Source organism: Schistocerca cancellata, chromosome 6, assembly GCF_023864275.1.
Source record: "Schistocerca cancellata isolate TAMUIC-IGC-003103 chromosome 6, iqSchCanc2.1, whole genome shotgun sequence".
NCBI classification, from domain to species: Eukaryota; Metazoa; Arthropoda; class Insecta; order Orthoptera; family Acrididae; genus Schistocerca; species Schistocerca cancellata.
The window spans coordinates 576,954,988-576,961,038 of record NC_064631.1 but is presented as its reverse complement, the minus strand read 5'-3'; positions in this window follow the sequence as shown (position 1 = coordinate 576,961,038).

Below are 6,051 nucleotides of genomic sequence, written 5' to 3'. Positions count from 1 at the left end.
GGTCATAAGGACTGTTTGAATGCAGTGCTCATTCACAGTCTCTACAGATGGAGCTAGTGTTGCAACGCAAAGACATGTGCCCTCAATTTCAAGCACTTGCAGCATTGCATAGAGGAAGGAACATACAGTTTCACATCACATTGGTATCCCATCACCATGATCTTTTCAGGCAGTGAATCACCATCAAAGACCAAGATGAAGATGCCAGTAGTGACCCTATTGTACTTTATCCCCCTATGTTCATGACCGACAAACTGTGCACCCCATCACTTCAAGTTGATGCATAGCTCATCATCAGATTGCAAGAGCAGGTCTCGGTGGAAAATATTGCCCTGAACCATATTTAGATTATTATGGGGAATAACAGTCACCTGTACACCACACAGCCTGTTACAAGCAAGCAGTGCCCATGACAGGGCAGGGATGATGTTTTGATCAAATTGAACACACTTTTCATTTTAGAGATGGCTGCAACTTTCCCAAACTTGTGTTCTAAGTTCTTCACCAACAGTATGGGCTTTGTGGCCAAGAAGGAGTCCTGAATCAGGTCTTGTGCAAATTAAGTATTTAGGGAGTGGGGGGGGGGGGGGGTATTTTTCTGCTTGCCATTTAACCCTATGTTCCTCTCACAGTGTAGCCAGGGAGGAAACATTTTAGGGGCACATATCTCTGCATTAAAAGAGGGCTTTCCTTCTATAGAAACTGCTGGGGCCGTATGGCCAACAGCGGGAGATAACTCATCCACTTTGTTTGCGGCTCATCCACCACAGTGCTACCCACTACGAATGGGGCTCTCAGCACAGATGCCACCCAGTCTCAGCAACAGCTACCTGGCCAGTAATCCATTGCTCTGAGTCCATGTGCCCCAATCATGATGGGCACATACTCCTTGGTGTACATGTAGAGATTTATCACAGGCACCAATAGTGTGATCCCTGCGTGATTGGGGGGCTACCACCATTCAGGTTGGTTAGCATGGAGGACGATGACTTCATTGCTTGTACTGCTCATGACACACTGTGTTACATGCAGAAAAAGTTAGATACCTTACCGATGTTTGATACGTGACAAATGGCTACCATACTGAACACTTTCTAGGTGTTTTTGTTACCTCTCTGTAGTTAACACATACTTTTAGGCTATAATGTCAGAGGTGCTGATAAAGAACACTATTTGTCAGAAGCAACAAAATATCTTGATTACCTACCATCAATGCTCAATTTTTCAAATTACTCAACTGAGTTTCTGTCCCTTGGATTTAATATACACAACCTATGTTATAACAGTAATTACGTGAAATATTTGGTTCTTTATAGGAAGAAGTGCAGGGTGCAGCACATAAAAATGGCTCGTAAAGTCAACACATGAACATAGACTGAAATGTAATGTACTGAATATGATTACTCACCTTCACAGTACTTGCTGAAAGTGCCCTCCACCCATTTCAGCACACGTGTGAACACACTTGAAGAGACTCATATATACCCTTGTAAGTTCTTGTGTTGTGATGCTATTGATGACATCCTGGATCCTGGTCTTGAGTTCTCCAATTGTGTGTGGATTTGTTTCATATACTCTTCACTCTAAAAATCCCCACAAATAAAAGTCACAACTGTACAAGTCTCATGGCTGAGGAGGCCACATGCCTTTGCTGATTGCCCTCTCTGGTGTAAACATCTCATGCACACAGGACAACAATGCAGCTGATGTGTGGCATGTTGCACCATTCAGCTGAAATAAACATAACAGTCGCTCCTCTTGTGTCAAGTTTGAATACAACTCCTCCAGGGTTCTCAATTACACGTCACTGTTCACTCTCTTCTCAAAGAATATGGACCCCATAACACATGTGGCAGAAATGCCACATCAAACACCAATCTTCTCATTATGAAGGGTACATGGTGGATTGCATGTTGGATTTTCTGTCAACCAATATTGGTTGTTTTGAGAATTTGTGAACCCTGACAGGTGGAACCATGCCTCATCACTCAAGATTAACCCAGCCTTAGTGAGTCCATGACACTACTGACAACTTTTCTCAACAGCCGTGAACAGAAATGCACTCTCTTCTGCAGGTCAGGCTCTTTCAGTTCTTGCACAACACTTATCTGGTACGGTTTTAACTAAAGTCCCCTTAAAACATGTCTGCAACTTCTCATTTGCATGAACCTGTTGACTCAGTCTCCTGGGTGACTTACGAGGACTTCTCGTCATAATATCCTGCACCTGCCTCTTTAATTCAGGTGTGCAGGCAGGTGGTGGTCTGTTCCTTGGAGAATTTTGAATCGATTCTCAACAATGGCAACACACTCGGGTAACAAATACGGAATCATCACACATTCACATTAACCCGGCTTCACACAACAAGGCCTTTTTCTCAACTGGTTTCATTGGCTGTAGGTGCAGCTGCCTTAGGTAACAAAAAAGTTCCACACAGTGTCAGTACCCATAGGAAATGGTTAGTTTATGTGTGACTGTTTTTTCGGCATTCTCATTTTCCATTATTATTGACACGTGTACTTACACTGGAACATTATTGTTGCTTATGATGGGCCAGTTTCATGTGCCACACCCTCTATCTTGAGTAGCTGGATTACATTATCCATCAAGGTGACAGATCAGAAGTAAAATAAAAGAGTTAGGAAGTACAGTAAATATAAAGGATACTACAGACCAATGCCAGATAAACAGAATGATTAGGCATTTGAGGCTTAGTTCACAGAACAGGTAATTCACAGGAGTACAACTTGATTCATGGTGAGAAAAGGAGTTAACAAATTTTAAGTAATTTAAGTGGTGATACTACTTACGAAATCATGCAATGAAGAAATGTGGGGTAATCTTGAAGCGCACCATGTGGCAGCTTAAGTTATTGAAAACAGGCATAATTAATATAAGAACCACAAAAGAGGAGTCCACAAATTAAGTCACTGGATCAACTGCACAATTAACACAACAATTTTGAATGAGGTGATAAACTGCATACATCCACAAAATGAACAACCTCTGTGCCTCTCAGGGACCAGTCTTCCTGAATAAGAAAGCAAACATGGTTTTGCGTGGGTTCCAAAATACAACATCTGGTAATATTCGACTATTTAACATTAATATTGCTGGTTAAGCTATTCAAGAAAAACCATTGTTGACTGATGAATTCTCCTGAAATTTTTATTATGATCTGCAAAATACAAAGGATACTAGCTATATTCTGCAATACAATATAATATAATTTCCTTTTTAAATAATTTTTTACTATATTCAACACCCCTCTTAATTCTTCAAAATTACTCACCAATCTCTTTCTCCCAAATATGGTGGCCATGCTCATTGTCACACCTGCAGAAGCTTAATGCACCTTCAAGACCTTTCTACAGTCTTTGCTTTTATACACACACCAAAAAAAGTTTTGCATCACCTCAGTTCTGAGAGTTCCGGACCAGTACATAAAATTGGAATAGAGGTCAACATAAACATCATTTCCATACTTTTTATTGCTCATGAAAACCACACATTTTATGTAACACCACCATACTGCGAGATCATCAGATGTGGTGGTCCAGATTGCTGTACACACCAGTACCTCTAATACCCAGTAGCATGTCCTCTTGCATTGATGCACGCCTGTATTCGTCGTGTCGTACTATCCGCAAGTTCATCACGGCACTATTGGTCCAGATTGTACCACTCCTCAATGGCGATTTGGCATAGATCCCTCAGAGTGGTTGGTAGGTTATGTAGTCCATAAACAGTACTTTTCAGTCTATCCCAGGCATGTGCAACAATAGGGTTTATGTCTGGAGAACATGCAGGCCACTTTAGGACATCATTCACAAGATGTGCATGATGGCAGCATGAATTGTTGTCCATGAAGATGAATGCCTCACCAATACGCTGCTGATATGGTTGCACTATCAGTCGGAGGATGGCATTCACGTATCGTACAGCCGTTACAGCGCCTTCCATGACCACCAGCAGCATACGTCAGCCCCACATAATGCCACTCCAAAACAGCAGGGAACCTCCACCTTACTGCACTTGCTGGACAGTGCGTCTAAGGCGTTCAGCCTGACCAGGATGCCTCCAAACACATCTCCAACGATTGTCCGGTTGAAGGCATATGCGACACTCATCGGTGAAGAGAACATGATGCCAATCCTGAGCAGTCCATTCAGCATGTTGTTGGGACCATCTGTACTGCGCTGCTTGGTGTCATGATTGCAAATATGGACCTCACCTTGGACGTCGGGAGTGAAGTTGCGCATCATGCAGCCTATTGCGCACAGTAACACCACGTCCTGTGGCTGCACGAAAAACATTATTCAACATGGTGGCATTGCTGTCAGGGTTCCTCCAAGCCATAATCCATATCTACATCTACATCTACATGGATACTCTGCAAATCACATTTAAGTGCCTGGCAGAGGGTTCATCAAACCACCTTCACAATTCTCTATTATTCCAATCTCTTATAGCGCGCGGAAAGAATTAACACCTATATCTTTCCGTATGAGCTCTGATTTTCCTTTATTTTATCTAGGTGACCATTCCTCCCTATGTAGGTCAGTGTCAACAAAATATTTTTGCATTCAGAGGAGAAAGTTGGTGATTGGAATTTCGTGAGAAGATTCCGTCGCAACGAAAAACGCCTTTCTTTTAATAATTTCCAACCCAAATCCTGTATCATTTCTGTGATGCTCTCTCCCATATTTCGCAATAATACAAAACGTGCTGCCTTCCTTTGAACTTTTTCGATGTAACTCGTCAGTCCTATCTGGTAAAGATCCCACACTGCACAGCTGTATTCTAAAAGAGGACGGACAAACGAAGTGTAGGCAGTCTCCTTAGTAGGTCTGTTACATTTTCTAAGTGTCCTGCCAATAAAATGTAGTCTTTGGTTGGCCTTCCCCACAATATTTTCTATGTGTACCTTCCAATTTAAGTTGTTTGTAATTGTAATACCTAGGTATTTAGTTGAATTTACGGCTTTTAGATTAGACTGATTTATCGTGTAACCGAAGTTTAACGAGTTCCTTTTAGCACTCATGTGGATGACCTCACACTTTTCATTATTTAGGGTCAACTGCCAGTCAGGCAGCAGTAGCTGACTGAGACAGACACAGAAACAGGGAAGTAAACTGCTTTTGTGACATTTATGATTTCCTAACCAGGAGTGAATTTTAGGTAGCAGACATGCACTGCAGTAGTAGTCCTGCATGTCATCGACAGTTCCTGTCTCTCTGTATCTCCTCTATGTCCGAACAACATCGCTTTGGTTCACTCCAAAATACCTGGACACTTCCCTTGTTGAGAGCCCTTCCTGGCACAAAGTAACAACACGGACGCGATCGAACCGCGGTATTGGCCGTCTAGGCATGGTTGCACTACAGACAACATGAGATGTGTACCTCATTCCTGGTGGAATGACTGAAACTGATCGGCTGTCGGACCCCCTCCATCTAATAGGTGCTGCTCATGCTTGGTTGTTTACATCTTTGGGCGGGTTTAGTGACATCTCTGAAGGGACTGTGTCTGTGATACAATATGCACAGTCAATGTCTGTCTTCAGGAGTTCTGGGAACCGAGGTGATGCAAAACTTTTTTTGATGTGTGTATTTATATGACACAGAAGCCACTGAGACCAGAGTCAGTAAAAGCTCTGGAGAGTTGCAGTGATGAATGAACTTTCATGCCATAATCTTACATGGATGGTTTTAGATACCTCTGTGAGTTGCAGCACACATTACCTGATTTTCCACAATACAGCGATTGGTTTTCAAAGAAGAACATCACTTGTTTTAATATTCCCATTATAATGGAATTAACAGCTACCTCTGTCTTTTTGAAAGCTCAGTATTTACTGATAGTGCACACTTTACTTAAAACATCACATTTTGTTTAATATTTATTCTGTCTTCTCAACTGTAGAAGAAAATTATTATCAGATTATTCAGACTATTAAAGCCATTCAAAAAACACTTGTTTCTGAGTATTTCATTTCAATATGAGGTACAATGTGCCATCTCATTCTTTATCATGGAACGTGGCATCTGT